Source organism: Misgurnus anguillicaudatus, chromosome 15 (genome assembly GCF_027580225.2).
Source record: "Misgurnus anguillicaudatus chromosome 15, ASM2758022v2, whole genome shotgun sequence".
NCBI lineage: Eukaryota > Metazoa > Chordata > Actinopteri > Cypriniformes > Cobitidae > Misgurnus > Misgurnus anguillicaudatus.
The window spans coordinates 28,813,945-28,831,011 of NC_073351.2; positions in this window are offsets into that span (position 1 = coordinate 28,813,945).

Genomic DNA, 17,067 nt, shown 5'->3' on the forward strand with positions numbered 1-17,067 from the left:
GGAATGGTGTGCTATATCTTTTTTAAGGGATCGGGTGCAGGATTTTCGAAAGGGGGGCGAAAAACCACCCGAAAAATCCCATTGACTTAACATTGCGTCAAACTTTGACCAGTCATAGCTCCACTCGAGTATTTTGTAGAAACATGTGGGTTACAACATTTGAAGAGGGTGGTAGACTCTGTAAGAACATACATCACATTGGGGTGTGAGTTGTACCCCTGGGGTGTAAGAGGCACCCGAAATTTCCCATTGACTTATAATGGGGCAGGAAACATGCCCATATAAGGGAATAAAAAAGTTCCAGATGGGATATCTTTGCTTTACAATGTCGTAGAGCCAAGGGGGTGGGCTCATTTTACTCAGACATCCAATCAATCTATCAGGATAGTCCCAGATCTATTAAGCCACGCCCCTAGCAACCATTTTGGGCACCCTAGCAACATCTCCCATAGACTGCCATTATAAAATGCCCCGATGGATATCTTTGCAGCACAGTGTCATAGAGACATAGGGGTGGGCTCATTTTACTCAGGCATCCAATCAGTCTCTCAGGATCCTTAAAGACTTACTAAGCCACGCCCCTAGCAACCACTTTTGAGCACCCTAGCAACATAAAATTCAAACAGTTATATCTCGGTATCAGAACATCGTAGAGACACGGGGGTTGGACCGTTTTACTTGTGACTAGGGGTGTAACAATTGGGCACATAATTGGCCACTCCCAAGCCACGCCCCTAGCAACCAAATTTGAGCACCCTAGCAACCGAATAAACAAAGCCTTATATCTCCGCTTCAGAACATCGTAGAGACACGGGGTTTGGACCGTTTGACTCGTGACTCGGAGGGTAATCAGTAGTGGATGCCAATTTTTTCCCTAGCAACCAAATACAGTACCCTAGCAACAGAGTAAACAAAGCCTTATATCTCCGCTTCAGAACATCGTAGAGACACGGAGTTTGGACCGTTTGACTCGTGACTCGGAGGGTAATCAGTAGTGGATGCCATTTTTTTCCCTAGCAACCAAATACAGTACCCTAGCAACAGAGTAAACAAAGCCTTATATCTCCGCTTCAGAACATCGTAGAGACACGGGGTTTGGACCGTTTGACTCGTGACTCGGAGGGTAATCAGTAGTGGATGCCAATTTTTTCCCTAGCAACCAAATACAGTACCCTAGCAACAGAGTAAACAAAGCCTTATATCTCCGCATCAGAACATCGTAGAGACACGGGGTTGGACCGTTTGACTCGTGACTCGGAGGGTAATCACTAGTGGATGCCATTTTTTTCCCTAGCAACCAAATACAGTACCCTAGCAACAGAGTAAACAAAGCCTTATATCTCCGCATCAGAACATCGTAGAGACACGGGGGTTGGACCGTTTGACTCGTGACTCGGAGGGTAATCACTAGTGGATGCCAATTTTTTCCCTAGCAACCAAATACAGTACCCTAGCAACAGCGTAAACAAAGCCTTATATCTCCGCATCAGAACATCGTAGAGACACGGGGGTTGGACCGTTTGACTCGTGACTTGGAGGTTAATCACTAGTGGATGTCATTTTTCCCCCTAGCAACCAAATACAGTACCCTAGCAACAGAGTAAACAAAGCCTTATATCTCTGCATCAGAACATCGTAGAGAGACGGGGTTTGGATCGTTTTACACGTGACTGGAAGTATGACCATATACTGTCCCCAGAAATTTGCCACGGCAAGCAACACTCACATTTTCTTCAGGAAATGTACCTATCTAGTTATTATTATTCTTTTTCTTCTTCTGAGATAAAAATTTCTGCGGCTAACTCGTCCGACAGCTTTCAAGCTACATCAACGAAATTTTCCACGGACATTCTAACTGGTCTAAAGAAGTGTGCTTTATCTTTTTGACGGGATCCGACTGACAGAATTCCTAAAACGGGACATAAAACTTCCGAAAAGTCCCATTTACTTAACATTGCGACAAACTTTGACGGGTCATAGCTGCAAGCGAGAAATTTGTAGAAACTTGTGGGTTACCACATTTGAAGAGGCTGGCAGGCACTGTGAGAACATACCTCACATTGGGGTGTAAGTTTCACCCCTGGGGGGTAAGAGGCCCCCAAAATTCCCCATTGACTTATAACGGGGCAGGAAACATGCCCATATAAGGGAATAAAAACGTTCCAGATGGAATATCTTCGCTTTACAGTATCATAGAGACATGGGGGTGGGCTCCTTTTACTCAGGCATCCAATCAGTCTCTCTGGATCGTCCCATAGCTATTAAGCCACGCCCCTAGCAACCCTTTGTGGGCACCCTAGCAACATCTCCCATAGATTGCCATTATAAAATGCCCAGATGGATATCTTTGCAGCACAGTGTCATAGAGACATAGGGGTGGGCTCATTTTACTCAGGCATCCAATCAGTCTCTAATGATTCTTATTGAGGTATTAAGCCACACCCCTAGCAACCAAATATGAGCACCCTAGCAACATAATAAACAAAGCCTTATATCTCTGGATCCGAACATCATAGAGACATGGGGGTTGGGTCTTTTGGTCATGTTAGCTTTATGCTAGCTTCATGCTAAGTCATACTAGCTTCATGCTAGTTTCATGCTAGCTTTATGCTAATTTCATAATAAATCTTGCTAACTTCATGCTTATTCATGTAAGCATCATGCTAGCTTCATGCTAATTCATGTTAGCATCATGCTAGCTTCATGCTAATTCATGTTAGCATCATGTTAGCTTCATGCTAATTCATGTTAGCATCATGCTAGCTTCATGCTAATTCATATTAGCATCATGCTAGCTTCATGCTAATTAATGTTAACATCATGCTAACTTCATGCTAATTCATGTTAGCATCATGTTAGCTTCATGCTAATTCATGTTAGCATCATGCTAACTTCATGCTAATTCATGTTAGCATCATGCTAGCTTCATGCTAATTCATGTTAGCATCATGCTAGCTTCATGTTAATTCATGTTAGCATCATGTCAATTCATGTTAGCATCATGCTAGCTTCATGCTAACTTCATGCTAATTCATGTTAACATCATGCTAACTTCATGCTAATTCATGTTAGCATCATGCTAGCTTCATGCTAATTCATATTAGCATCATGCTAGCTTCATGCTAATTCATATTAGCATCGTGCTAACTTCATGCTAACTTCATGCTAATTCATGTTAGCATCATGCTAACTTCATGCTAATTCATATTAGCATCATGCTAGCTTCATGCTAATTCATGTTAGCATCATGCTAGCTTCATGCTAACTTCATTCTAATTCATGTTAGCATCATGCTAGTTTCATGCTAATTCATGTTAGCATCATGCTAGCTTCATGCTAATTCATGTTAGCATCATGCTAGCTTCATGCTAATTCATGTTAGCATCATGTTAGCTTCATGCTAATTCATGTTAGCATCATGCTAGCTTCATGCTAATTCATGTTAGCATCATGCTAGCTTCATGCTAAATCATGCTAGCATCATGCTAGCTTCATGCTAATTCATGTTAGCATCATGCTAGCTTCATGCTAATCATGCTAACTTGATGCTAGCTTCATGCTAATCATGTTAGCTTCATGCTAGCTTCAGGCTAATCATGCTAGCTTCATGCTAAATTAGGCTAGCTTCATACTTAAACATACTAACAGCCAGATAGCCTACTAAACTAAACTTCTGTCAAACCATTTTAAACGTTCAGGCCAGGCTTTGTCAAGCCAACATAAAGTTTGTCAACAAACTTTTCTATCTAGTTATTATTATTATTATTATTCTTTCTTATCCCCCCAAAATTTCTGACACTAACTCGTCCTAGTGCTTTCAAGCTACATGCACCAAATTTTCCACAGACCTTCAGACTGGTCTGACTTAGTGTGCTATATCTTTTCTAACTGATGGGACCTTCCGAATTCCTAAACGGGGGTCTCGAACACCCCAAAATTTCCATTGACTTAACATTGAGACAAACTTTGACGGGTCATAGCTGTGAGTAAGAAACTTGTAGAAACTTGTGGCTTACCACATTTAAGGTGGCTGACAGGCTCTGTAAGAACATACATCACAATGGGGTGTAAGCTGTACCCCTGGGGTGTAAGAGGCCCCCAAAATTTCCCATTGACTTATAATGGGGCAGGAAGCATGCCCATATAAGGGAATAAACGCGTCCCAGATGGAATATCTTTACTTTAGAGTGTCGTAGAGACATGGGGGTGGGCTCATTTTACTCAGTCATCCAATCGGTCTCTTAGGATCGCCCCAAAGCTATTTAGCCACGCCCCTAGCAACAATTTTGGGTACCCTAGCAACATCTCCCATAGACTACCATTATAAAAAGCCCAGATGGATATCTTTACACCAGAGTGTCATAGAGACATAGGGGTGGGCTCATTTTACTCAGGCATCCAATCAGTCTTAATAGGATTCTTATTGAGGCATTAAGCCACGCCCCTAGCAACCAAATTTGAGCACCCTAGCAACATAATAAACAAAGCCTTATATCTCTTGGTCTGAACATCATAGAGGCATGGGGGTTGGGTCTTTGGGTCATGTTAGCTTCATGCTAGCTCCATGCTAAGTCATACTAGCTTCATGCTAGTTTAATGCTAGCTTTATGCTAATTTCATAATAAATCTTGCTAACTTCATGCTAAATCATGCTAACTTCATGTTAAATCTTGTTAGCTGCACGCTAAATAGTGCTAGCGTCATGCTAATCATGTTAGCATCATGCTAATCATGCTAGCTTTACGTTAAATCATGCTAGCTTCATGCTAATCATGCTAACCTTATGCTTACTGCATGTTAATCATGGTAGCCTCATGCTAGCTTCATGCTAATCATGCTAGCATCATGCTAGCTTCATGCTAATCATGCTAGAATCATGCTAGCTTCATGCTAATCATGCTAGCTTCATGCTAATCATGCTAGAATCAAGCTAGTTTCATGCTAACATCATGCTAGCTTCATGCTAATCATATTAACATCATGCTAGCTTCATGCTAATCATGTTAACATCATGCTAGCTTCATGCTAATCATGCTAACATCATGTTAATCATTCTAGCATCATGTTAGCTTCATGCTAATCATGCTAGCATCATGCTAGCTTCATGCTAATCATGCTAGCATCATGCTGGCTTCATGCTAATCATGCTAGCATCATGCTGGCTTCATGCTAATCATGCTAGCTTCATGCTAATCATGCTCGCATCATGCTGGCTTCATGCTAATCATGCTAGCATCATGCTGGCTTCATGCTAATCATGCTAGAATCATGCTAGCTTCATGCTAATCATGCTAGCTTCATGCTAATCATGCTAGAATCATGCTAGTTTCATGCTAACATCATGCTGGCTTCATGCTGATCATGCTAGCATCATGCTAGCTTCATGCTAATCATGCTAGCATTATGCTAATCATGCTAGCATTATGCTAATCATGCTAGCATCATGCTAATCATGCTAGCATCATGCTAGCTTCATGCTAATCATGCTAGCATCATGCTAGCTTCATGCTAATCATGCTAAGATCATGCTAGCTTCATGCTAATCATGCTAGCATCATGCTAGCTTCATGCTAATCATGCTAGCATCATGCTAGCTTCATGCTAATCATGCTAGCATCATGCTAGCTTCATGCTAATCATGCTAACATCATGCTATCTTCATGCTAATCATGCTAGCATCATGCTAGCTTCATGCTAATCATGCTAGCATCATGCTATCTTCATGCTAATCATGCTAGCATCATGCTATCTTCATGCTAATCATGTTAGCATCATGCTAGCTTCATGCTAATCATGCTAATATCATGCTAGCTTCATGCTAATCATGCTAGCATCATGCTAGCTTCATGCTAATCATGCTAACATCATGCTAGCTTCATGCTAATCATGCTAGCATCATGCTAGCTTCATGCTAATCATGCTAGCATCATGCTAGCTTCATGCTAATCATGCTAGCATCATGCTAGCTTCATGCTAATCATGCTAGCATCATGCTAGCTTCATGCTAATCATGCTAGCTTCATGCTAATCATGCTAACATCAGGCTAACTTCATGCTAATCATGCTACCTTCATACTTAAACATTCTAACAGCCAGATAGCCTACTAAACTAAACTTCTGTCAAACCGTTTTAAACGTTCAAGCTACGCTTTTTCAAGCCAACATAAAGTTTGTCTTCAAACTTTAATATCTAGTTATTATATCTTATTCTTATGTCTGCACACTTTTTCGGCGCGTAACTCGTCCCGCACGCTTTGCCGTAGTCCCATGAAAGCGGGCTCAAATCGACCGGTTTATTGAGGAGAGGTGTGCTATGACTTTTATAAGCGATCGGGTGCAGGATTTCCGATAGGGGGGCGAAAAATCACCCGAAAAATCCCATTGACTTAACATTGCGCCCAACTTTGACGAGTCATAGCTCCGCTCGAGGATTTTGTAGAAACATGTGAGTTACAACATTTGAAGAGGGTGGTAGGCTCTGTAAGAACATACATCACATTGGGGTGTAAGTTGTACCCCTGGGGTGTAAGAGGCACCCAAAAGTGCCCCATTGACTTATAATGGGGCAGGAAACATGCCCATATAAGGAAATAAAAAAGTTCCAGCTGGGATATCTTCGCTTTACAATGTCCTACAGACAAGTGGGTGGGCTCATTTCACTCGGGCATCCAATCAGTCTCTCAGGATCATCTCAGAGCTATTAAGCCACGCCCCTAGCAACAATTTTGGGCACCCTAGCAACATCTCCCATAGACTGCCATTATAAAATGCCCAGATGGATATCTTTGCACCAGAGTGTCATAGAGACATGGGGGTGGGCTCATTTTACTCAGGCATCCAATCAGTTTCTCAGGATCCTTAAAGACTTACTAAGCCACGCCCTTAGCAACCACTTTTCAGCACCCTAGCAACATAAAATTCAAACAGTTATATCTTAGCATCCGAACATCGTAGAGACATGGGGGTTGGACCGTTTGACTCGTGACTCAGAGTGTAATCATTATGGGATGCCAATTTTTTCCCTAGCAACCAAATACAGTACCCTAGCAACAGAGTAAACAAAGCCTTATATCTCCGCATCCGAACATCGTAGAGACACGGGGGTTGGACCGTTTGACTCGTGACTCAGAGTGTAATCATTATGGGATGCCAATTTTTTCCCTAGCAACCAAATACAGTACCCTAGCAACAGAGTAAACAAAGCCTTATATCTCCGCATCAGAACATCGTAGAGACACGGGGGTTGGACCGTTTGACTCGTGACTCAGAGTGTAATCATTATGGGATGTCAATTTTTTCCCTAGCAACCAAATACAGTACCCTAGCAACAGCGTAAACAAAGCCTTATATCTCCGCATCAGAACATCGTAGAGACACGGGGGTTGGACCGTTTGACTCGTGACTCGGAGTGTAATCATTATGGGATGCCAATTTTTTCCCTAGCAACCAAATACAGTACCCTAGCAACAGAGTAAACAAAGCCTTATATCTCCGCATCAGGACATCGTAGAGACACGGGGGTTGGACCGTTTGACTAGTGACTCGGCGGGTAATCACTATGGGATGTCAAATTTTACCATAGCAACCAAATACAGTACCCTAGCAACAGAGTAAACAAAGCCTTATATCTCCGCATCAGAACATCGTAGAGACACGGGGTTTGGACCATTTGACTCGTGACTCGGCTTGTAATCACTATGGGATGTCAAATTTTTCCCTAGCAACCAAATACATTACCCTAGCAACAGAGTAAAGAAAGCCTTATATCTCCGCATCAGAACATCGTAGAGACACGGGGGTTGGACCGTTTGACTCGTGACTCGGCGGGTAATCACTATGGGATGTCAATTTTTTTCCCTAGCAACCAAATACAGTACCCTAGCAACAGAGTAAACAAAGCCTTATATCTCTGCATCAGAACATCGTAGAGACACAGGGGTTGGATTGTTTTACTTGTGGTATGGAGTATAAACATATACTGTCCCCCGAAATTTGCCACGGCAAGCACCACTTCACATTTTCTTCAGGAAATGTACCTATCTAGTTTATAATTATTCTTCTTTTTCTGGACACTTTTTCGGCGCGTAACTCGTCCCGCACGGTTTGACGTAGTCCCACGAAAGAGGGCTCAAATCGTCCGGATTATTGAGGAGAGGTGTGCTATGACTTTTATAAGGGATCGGGTGCAGGATTTCTGAAAGGGGGGCGAAAAACCACCCGAAAAATCCCATTGACTTAACATTGCGCCAAACTTTGACGAGTCATAGCTCCGCTCGAGGATTTTATAGAAACATGTGGGTTACAACATTTGAAGAGGGTGGTAGGCTCTTTAAGAACATGGATCACAATGGGGTGTAAGTTGTACCCCTGGGGTGTAAGAGGTGCCCAAAAATGCCCAATGAAAAGTCAATGGGGCGAAATCCCATAGACTTACCATTGCAAAAATTTTGACGGGTCATAGGTACGAGTGAGGATTTTGTAGAAACATGTAGGTTACAACATTTGAAGAGGGTGGTATGCTCTGTAAGAACATTGATCACATTGGGGTGTAAGTTGTACCCCTGGGGTGTAAGAGGCACCCAAAAATTCCCATTGACTTATAATGGGGCAGGAAACATGCCCATATAAGGGAATAAAACAGTTCCAGATGGGATATCTTTGCTTTACAGTGTCGTAGAGATAAGTGGGTGGGTTCATTTTACTCGGGCATCCAATCAGTCTCTCAGGATCATCCCAGAGCAATTAAGCCACGCCCCTAGCAACAATTTTGGGCACCCTAGCAACATCTCCCATAGACTGCCATTATAAAATGCCCAGATGGATATCTTTGCATCACACTGTCATAGAGACATGGGGGTGGGCTCATTTTACTCAGACATCCAATCAGTCTCTCAGGATCATCCCAGAGCTATTAAGCCACGCCCCTAGCAACAATTTTGGGCACCCTAGCAACATCTCCCATAGACTGCCATTATAAAATTCCCAGATGGATATCTTTGCATCACACTGTCATAGAGACATGGGGGTGGGCTCATTTTACTCAGACATCCAATCAGTCTCTCAGGATCCTTACATAGGTATTAAGCCACGCCCCTAGCAACCACTTTTGAGCACCCTAGCAACTTAAAATTCAAACAGTTATATCTCGGCATCAGAACATCGTAGAGACACGGGGGTTGGACCGTTTGACTCGTGACTCAGAGTGTAATCATTATGGGATGACAATTTTTTCCCTAGCAACCAAATACAGTACCCTAGCAACAGAGTAAACAAAGCCTTATATCTCCGCATCAGAACATCGTAGAGACACGGGGGTTGGACCGTTTGACTCGTGACTCGGCGTGTAATCGTTATGGGATGCCAATTTTTTCCCTAGCAACCAAATACAGTACCCTAGCAACAGAGTAAACAAAGCCTTATATCTCCGCATCAGAACATCGTAGAGACACGGGGGTTGGACCGTTTGACTCGTGACTCGGCGTGTAATCATTATGGGATGCCAATTTTTTCCCTAGCAACCAAATACAGTACCCTAGCAACAGAGTAAACAAAGCCTTATATCTCCGCATCAGAACATCGTAGAGACACGGGGGTTGGACCGTTTGACTCGTGACTCGGCGTGTAATCATTATGGGATGCCAATTTTCTCCCTAGCAACCAAATATAGTACCCTAGCAACAGAGTAAACAAAGCCTTATATCTCCGCATCAGAACATCGTAGAGACACGGGGGTTGGACCGTTTGACTCGTGACTCGGCGGGTTATCATTATGGGATGCCAATTTTTTCCCTAGCAACCAAATACAGTACCCTAGCAACAGAGTAAACAAAGCCTTATATCTCCGCATCAGAACATCGTAGAGACACGGGGTTTGGACCGTTTGACTCGTGACCCGGAGCGTAATCACTATTGGAAGTCAAATTTTTCCCTAGCAACCAAATACAGTACCCTAGCAACCGAATAAACAAAGCCTTATATCTCCGCATCAGAACATCGTAGAGACACGGGGGTTGGACCGTTTGACTCGTGACTCAGAGTGTAATCATTATGGGATGCCAATTTTTTCCCTAGCAACCAAATACAGTACCCTAGCAACAGAGTAAACAAAGCCTTATATCTCCGCATCAGAACATCGTAGAGACACGGGGGTTGGACCGTTTGACTCGTGACTCGGCGTGTAATCATTATGGGATGCCAATTTTTTCCCTAGCAACCAAATACAGTACCCTAGCAACAGAGTAAACAAAGCCTTATATCTCCGCATCAGAACATCGTAGAGACACGGGGGTTGGACCGTTTGACTCGTGACTCGGCGTGTAATCATTATGGGATGCCAATTTTTTCCCTAGCAACCAAATATAGTACCCTAGCAACAGAGTAAACAAAGCCTTATATCTCCGCATCAGAACATCGTAGAGACACGGGGGTTGGACCGTTTGACTCGTGACTCGGCGGGTTATCATTATGGGATGCCAATTTTTTCCCTAGCAACCAAATACAGTACCCTAGCAACAGAGTAAACAAAGCCTTATATCTTCGCATCAGAACATCGTAGAGACACGGGGTTTGGACCGTTTGACTCGTGACCCGGAGCGTAATCACTATTGGAAGTAAAATTTTTCCCTAGCAACCAAATACAGTACCCTAGCAACCGAGTAAACAAAGCCTTATATCTCCGCATCAGAACATCGTAGAGACACGGGGGTTAGACCGTTTTACTCGTGACTCAGAGTGTAATCATTATGGGATGCCAATTTGTTCCCTAGCAACCAAATACAGTACCCTAGCAACAGAGTAAACAAAGCCTTATATCTCCGCATCAGAACATCGTAGAGACACGGGGGTTGGACCGTTTGACTCGTGACTCGGCGTGTAATCATTATGGGATGCCAATTTTTTTCCTAGCAACCAAATAAAGTACCCTAGCAACAGAGTAAACAAAGCCTTATATCTCCGCATCAGAACATCGTAGAGACACGGGGTTTGGACCGTTTGACTCGTGACCCGGAGCGTAATCACTATTGGAAGTCAAATTTTTCCCTAGCAACCAAATACAGTACCCTAGCAACCGAATAAACAAAGCCTTATATCTCCGCATCAGAACATCGTAGAGACACGGGGGTTGGACCGTTTGACTCGTGACTCAGAGTGTAATCATTATGGGATGCCAATTTTTTCTCTAGCAACCAAATACAGTACCCTAGCAACAGAGTAAACAAAGCCTTATATCTCCGCATCAGAACATCGTAGAGACACGGGGGTTGGACCGTTTAACTCGTGACTCGGCGTGTAATCATTATGGGATGCGATTTTTTTCCCTCGCAACCAAATACAGTACCCTAGCAACAGAGTAAACAAAGCCTTATATCTCCGCATCAGAACATCGTAGAGACACGGGGGTTGGACCGTTAGACTCGTGACTCGGAGGGTAATCATTATGGGATGCCAATTTTTTCCCTAGCAACCAAATACAGTACCCTAGCAACAGAGTAAACAAAGCCTTATATCTCCGCATCAGAACATCGTAGAGACACGGGGGTTGGACCGTTTGACTCGTTACCCGGAGCGTAATCACTATTGGAAGTCAAATTTTTCCCTAGCAACCAAATACAGTACCCTAGCAACCAAATAAACAAAGCCTTTTATCTCCGCATCAGAACATCGTAGAGAGACGGGGTTTGGATCGTTTTACTCGTGACTGGAAGTATGATCATATACTGGCCCCAGAAATTTGCCACGGCAAGCACCACTCACATTTTCTTCAGGAAATGTACCTATCTAGTTATTAGTGGTGCTTGCATTTATGCAAGGCATCACTATTATTATCTTGCATACTTATTATTATAATTAGTGGTGCTTGCATTTATGCAAGGCATCACTATTACTATTCCTCAGGGATATTATTATATTTTATTCTTACATCTGCACGTTTTTTCGGCACCTAACTCGTCCCGCACGGTTTGTCGCAGACCCATGAAAGAGGGCTCAAATCGACCGGCTTATTGAGGAGAGGTGTGCTATGACTTTTATAAGCGATCGGGTGCAGGATTTCCGAAAGGGGGGCGAAAAACCACCCGAAAAATCCCATTGACTTAACATTGCGCCCAACTTTGACGAGTCATAGCTCCGCTCGAGGATTTTGTAGAAACATGTGGGTTACAACATTTGAAGAGGGTGGTAGACTCTGTAAGAACATACATCACATTGGGGTGTAACTTGTACCCCTGGGGTGTAAGAGGCGCCCAAAAGTGCCCCAATGAAAAGTCAATGGGGGGAAATCCCATAGACTTAACATTGCAAAAACTTTGACGGGTCATAGGTACAAGCGAGGATTTTGTAGAAACATGTGGGTTACATTATTTGAAGAGGGTGGTAGACTCTGTAAGAACATGGATCACAATGGGGTGTAAGTTGTACCCCTGGGGTGTAAGAGGCACCCAAATATTCTCATTGACTTATAATGGGGCAGGAAACATGCCCATATAAGGGAATAAAACAGTTCCAGATGGGATATCTTTGCTTTACAGTGTCGTAGAGATAAGTGGGTGGGCTCATCTCACTCGGGCATCCAATCAGTCTCTCAGGATCATCTCAGAGCTATTAAGCCACGCCCCTAGCAACAATTTTGGGCACCCTAGCAACATCTCCCATAGACTGCCATTATAAAATGCCCAGATGGATATCTTTGCACAACAGTGTCATAGAGACATGGGGGTGGGCTCATTTTACTCAGGCATCCAATCAGTCTCTCGGGATCCTTACATAGGTATTAAGCCACGCCCCTAGCAACCACTTTTGAGCACCCTAGCAACATAAAATTCAAACAGTTATATCTCCGCATCAGAACATCGTACAGACACGGGGGTTGGACCGTTTGACTCGTGACTCAGAGTGTAATCATTATGGGATGCCAATTTTTTCCCTAGCAACCAAATACAGTACCCTAGCAACAGAGTAAACAAAGCCTTATATCTCAGCATCAGAACATCGTAGAGACACGGGGGTTGGACCGTTTGACCCGTGACTCGGAGTGTAATCATTATGGGATGCCAATTTTTTCCCTAGCAACCAAATACAGTACCCTAGCAACAGAGTAAACAAAGCCTTATATCTCAGCATCAGAACATCGTAGAGACACGGGAGTTGGACCGTTTGACTCGTGACTCAGAGTGTAATCACTATGGGATGCCAATATTTTCCCTAGCAACAAAATACAGTACCCTAGCAACAGAGTAAACAAAGCCTTATATCTCCGCATCAGAACATCGTAGAGACACGGGGGTTGGACCGTTTGACTCGTGACTCGGAGTGTAATCATTATGGGATGCCAATTTTTTCCCTAGCAACCAAATACAGTACCCTAGCAACAGAGTAAACAAAGCCTTATATCTTCGCATCAGAACTTCGTAGAGACACGGGGGTTGGACCGTTTGACTCGTGACTCAGAGTGTAATCACTATGGGATGCCAATTTTTTCCCTAGCAACCAAATACAGTACCCTAGCAACAGAGTAAACAAAGCCTTATATCTCAGCATCAGAACATCGTAGAGACACGGGGGTTGGACCGTTTGACTCGTGACTCAGTGTGTAATCACTATGGGATGCCAATTTTTTCCCTAGCAACCAAATACAGTACCCTAGCAACAGAGTAAACAAAGCCTTATATCTCAGCATCAGAACATCATAGAGACACGGGGGTTGGACCGTTTGACTCGTGACTCGGAGTGTAATCATTATGGGATGCCAATTTTTTCCCTAGCAACCAAATACAGTACCCTAGCAACAGAGTAAACAAAGCCTTATATCTCCGCATCAGAACATCGTAGAGACACGGGGGTTGGACCGTTTGACTCGTGACTCGGCGTGTAATCATTATGGGTTGCCAATTTTTTCCCTAGCAACCAAATACAGTACCCTAGCAACAGAGTAAACAAAGCCTTATATCTCCGCATCAGAACATCGTAGAGACACGGGGGTTGGACCGTTTGACTCGTGACTCGGCGTGTAATCACTATGGGATGCCAATTTTTTCCCTAGCAACCAAATACAGTACCCTAGCAACGGAATAAACAAAGCCTTATATCTCCGCATCAGAACATCGTAGAGACACAGGGGTTGGACCGTTTGACTCGTGACTCAGAGTGTAATCAATAGTAGGTGCCAAATTTTTCCCTAGCAACCAAATACAGTACCCTAGCAACCGAATAAACAAAGCCCTATATCTCCGCATCAGAACATCGTAGACACATGGGGGTTGGACTGTTTGACTCGTGACCCGGAGTGTAATCAGTAGTGGATGCCAATTTTTTCCCTAGCAACCAAATACAGTACCCTAGCAACAGAGTAAACAAAGCCTTATATCTCAGCATCAGAACATCGTAGAGACACGGGGGTTGGACCGTTTGACCCGTGACTCGGAGTGTAATCATTATGGGATGCCAATTTTTTCCCTAGCAACCAAATACAGTACCCTAGCAACAGAGTAAACAAAGCCTTATATCTCAGCATCAGAACATCGTAGAGACACGGGAGTTGGACCGTTTGACTCGTGACTCAGAGTGTAATCACTATGGGATGCCAATATTTTCCCTAGCAACAAAATACAGTACCCTAGCAACAGAGTAAACAAAGCCTTATATCTCCGCATCAGAACATCGTAGAGACACGGGGGTTGGACCGTTTGACTCGTGACTCGGAGTGTAATCATTATGGGATGCCAATTTTTTCCCTAGCAACCAAATACAGTACCCTAGCAACAGAGTAAACAAAGCCTTATATCTTCGCATCAGAACTTCGTAGAGACACGGGGGTTGGACCGTTTGACTCGTGACTCAGAGTGTAATCACTATGGGATGCCAATTTTTTCCCTAGCAACCAAATACAGTACCCTAGCAACAGAGTAAACAAAGCCTTATATCTCAGCATCAGAACATCGTAGAGACACGGGGGTTGGACCGTTTGACTCGTGACTCAGTGTGTAATCACTATGGGATGCCAATTTTTTCCCTAGCAACCAAATACAGTACCCTAGCAACAGAGTAAACAAAGCCTTATATCTCAGCATCAGAACATCATAGAGACACGGGGGTTGGACCGTTTGACTCGTGACTCGGAGTGTAATCATTATGGGATGCCAATTTTTTCCCTAGCAACCAAATACAGTACCCTAGCAACAGAGTAAACAAAGCCTTATATCTCCGCATCAGAACATCGTAGAGACACGGGGGTTGGACCGTTTGACTCGTGACTCGGCGTGTAATCATTATGGGTTGCCAATTTTTTCCCTAGCAACCAAATACAGTACCCTAGCAACAGAGTAAACAAAGCCTTATATCTCCGCATCAGAACATCGTAGAGACACGGGGGTTGGACCGTTTGACTCGTGACTCGGCGTGTAATCACTATGGGATGCCAATTTTTTCCCTAGCAACCAAATACAGTACCCTAGCAACGGAATAAACAAAGCCTTATATCTCCGCATCAGAACATCGTAGAGACACAGGGGTTGGACCGTTTGACTCGTGACTCAGAGTGTAATCAATAGTAGGTGCCAAATTTTTCCCTAGCAACCAAATACAGTACCCTAGCAACCGAATAAACAAAGCCCTATATCTCCGCATCAGAACATCGTAGACACATGGGGGTTGGACTGTTTGACTCGTGACCCGGAGTGTAATCACTATTGGATGTCAAATTTTTCCCTAGCAACCAAATACAGTACCCTAGCAACCAAATAAACAAAGCCTTATATCTCCGCATCAGAACATCGTGGAGACATGGGGGTTGGACCGTTTGACTCGTGACCCGGAGTGTAATCACTATTGGATGTCACATTTTTCCCTAGCAACCAAATACAGTACCCTAGCAACAGAATAAACAAAGCCTTATATCTCCGCATCAAGACATCGTAGAGACACGGGGTTTGGATTGTTTTACTCGTGACTGGAAGTATAATCATGTACTGTCCCCAGAAATTTGCCACGGCAAGCACCACTTCACATTTTCTTCAGGAAATGTACCTATCTAGTTATTATTATATCTTATTCTTATGTCTGCACGTTTTTTCGGCGCGTAACTCGTCCCGCACGGTTTGCCGTAGTCCCATGAAAGCGGGCTCAAATCGACCGGTTTATTGAAGAGAGGTGTGCTATGACTTTTATAAGCGATTGGGTGCAGGATTTCCGAAAGGGGGGCGAAAAACCACCCGAAAAATCCCATTGACTTAACATTGCGCCCAACTTTGACGAGTCATAGCTCCGCTCGAGGATTTTGTAGAAACATGTGGGTTACAACATTTGAAGAGGGTGGTAGGCTCTGTAAGAACATGGATCGCAATGGGGTGTAAGTTGTACCCCTGGGGTGTAAGAGGTGCCCAAAAATGCCCAATGAAAAGTCAATGGGGCAAAATCCCATAGACTTAACATTGCAAAAATTTTGACGGGTCATAGGTCAGAGCGAGGATTTCATAGAAACATCAGGGTTACTAAATTTAAAGAAGGTGGTAGGCTATGTAAGAACATACATGACATTGGGGTTTAAGTTGTACCCCTGGGGTGTAAGAGGCACCCGAAAATTCCCATTGAGGAAACATGCCCATATAAGGGAATAAAACAGTTCCAGATGGGATATCTTTGCTTTACAGTGTCGTAGAGATAAGTGGGTGGGCTCATTTCACTCAGGCATCCAATCAGTCTCTCAGGATCATCCCAGATCTATTAAGCCACGCCCCTAGCAACCACTTTTGGGCACCCTAGCAACATCTTCCATAGACTGCCATTATAAAATGCCCAGATGGATATCTTTGCACCACAGTGTCATAGAGACATGGGGGTGGGCTCATTTTACTCAGGCATCCAATCAGTCTCTCAGGATCCTTACATAGGTATTAAGCCACGCCCCTAGCAACCACTTTTGAGAACCCTAGCAACATAAAATTCAAACAGTTATATCTCGGCATCCGAACATCGTAGAGACACAGGGGTTGGACCATTTGACTCGTGACTCAGAGTGTAATCATTATGGGATGCCAATTTTTTCCCTAGCAACCAAATACAGTACCCTAGCAA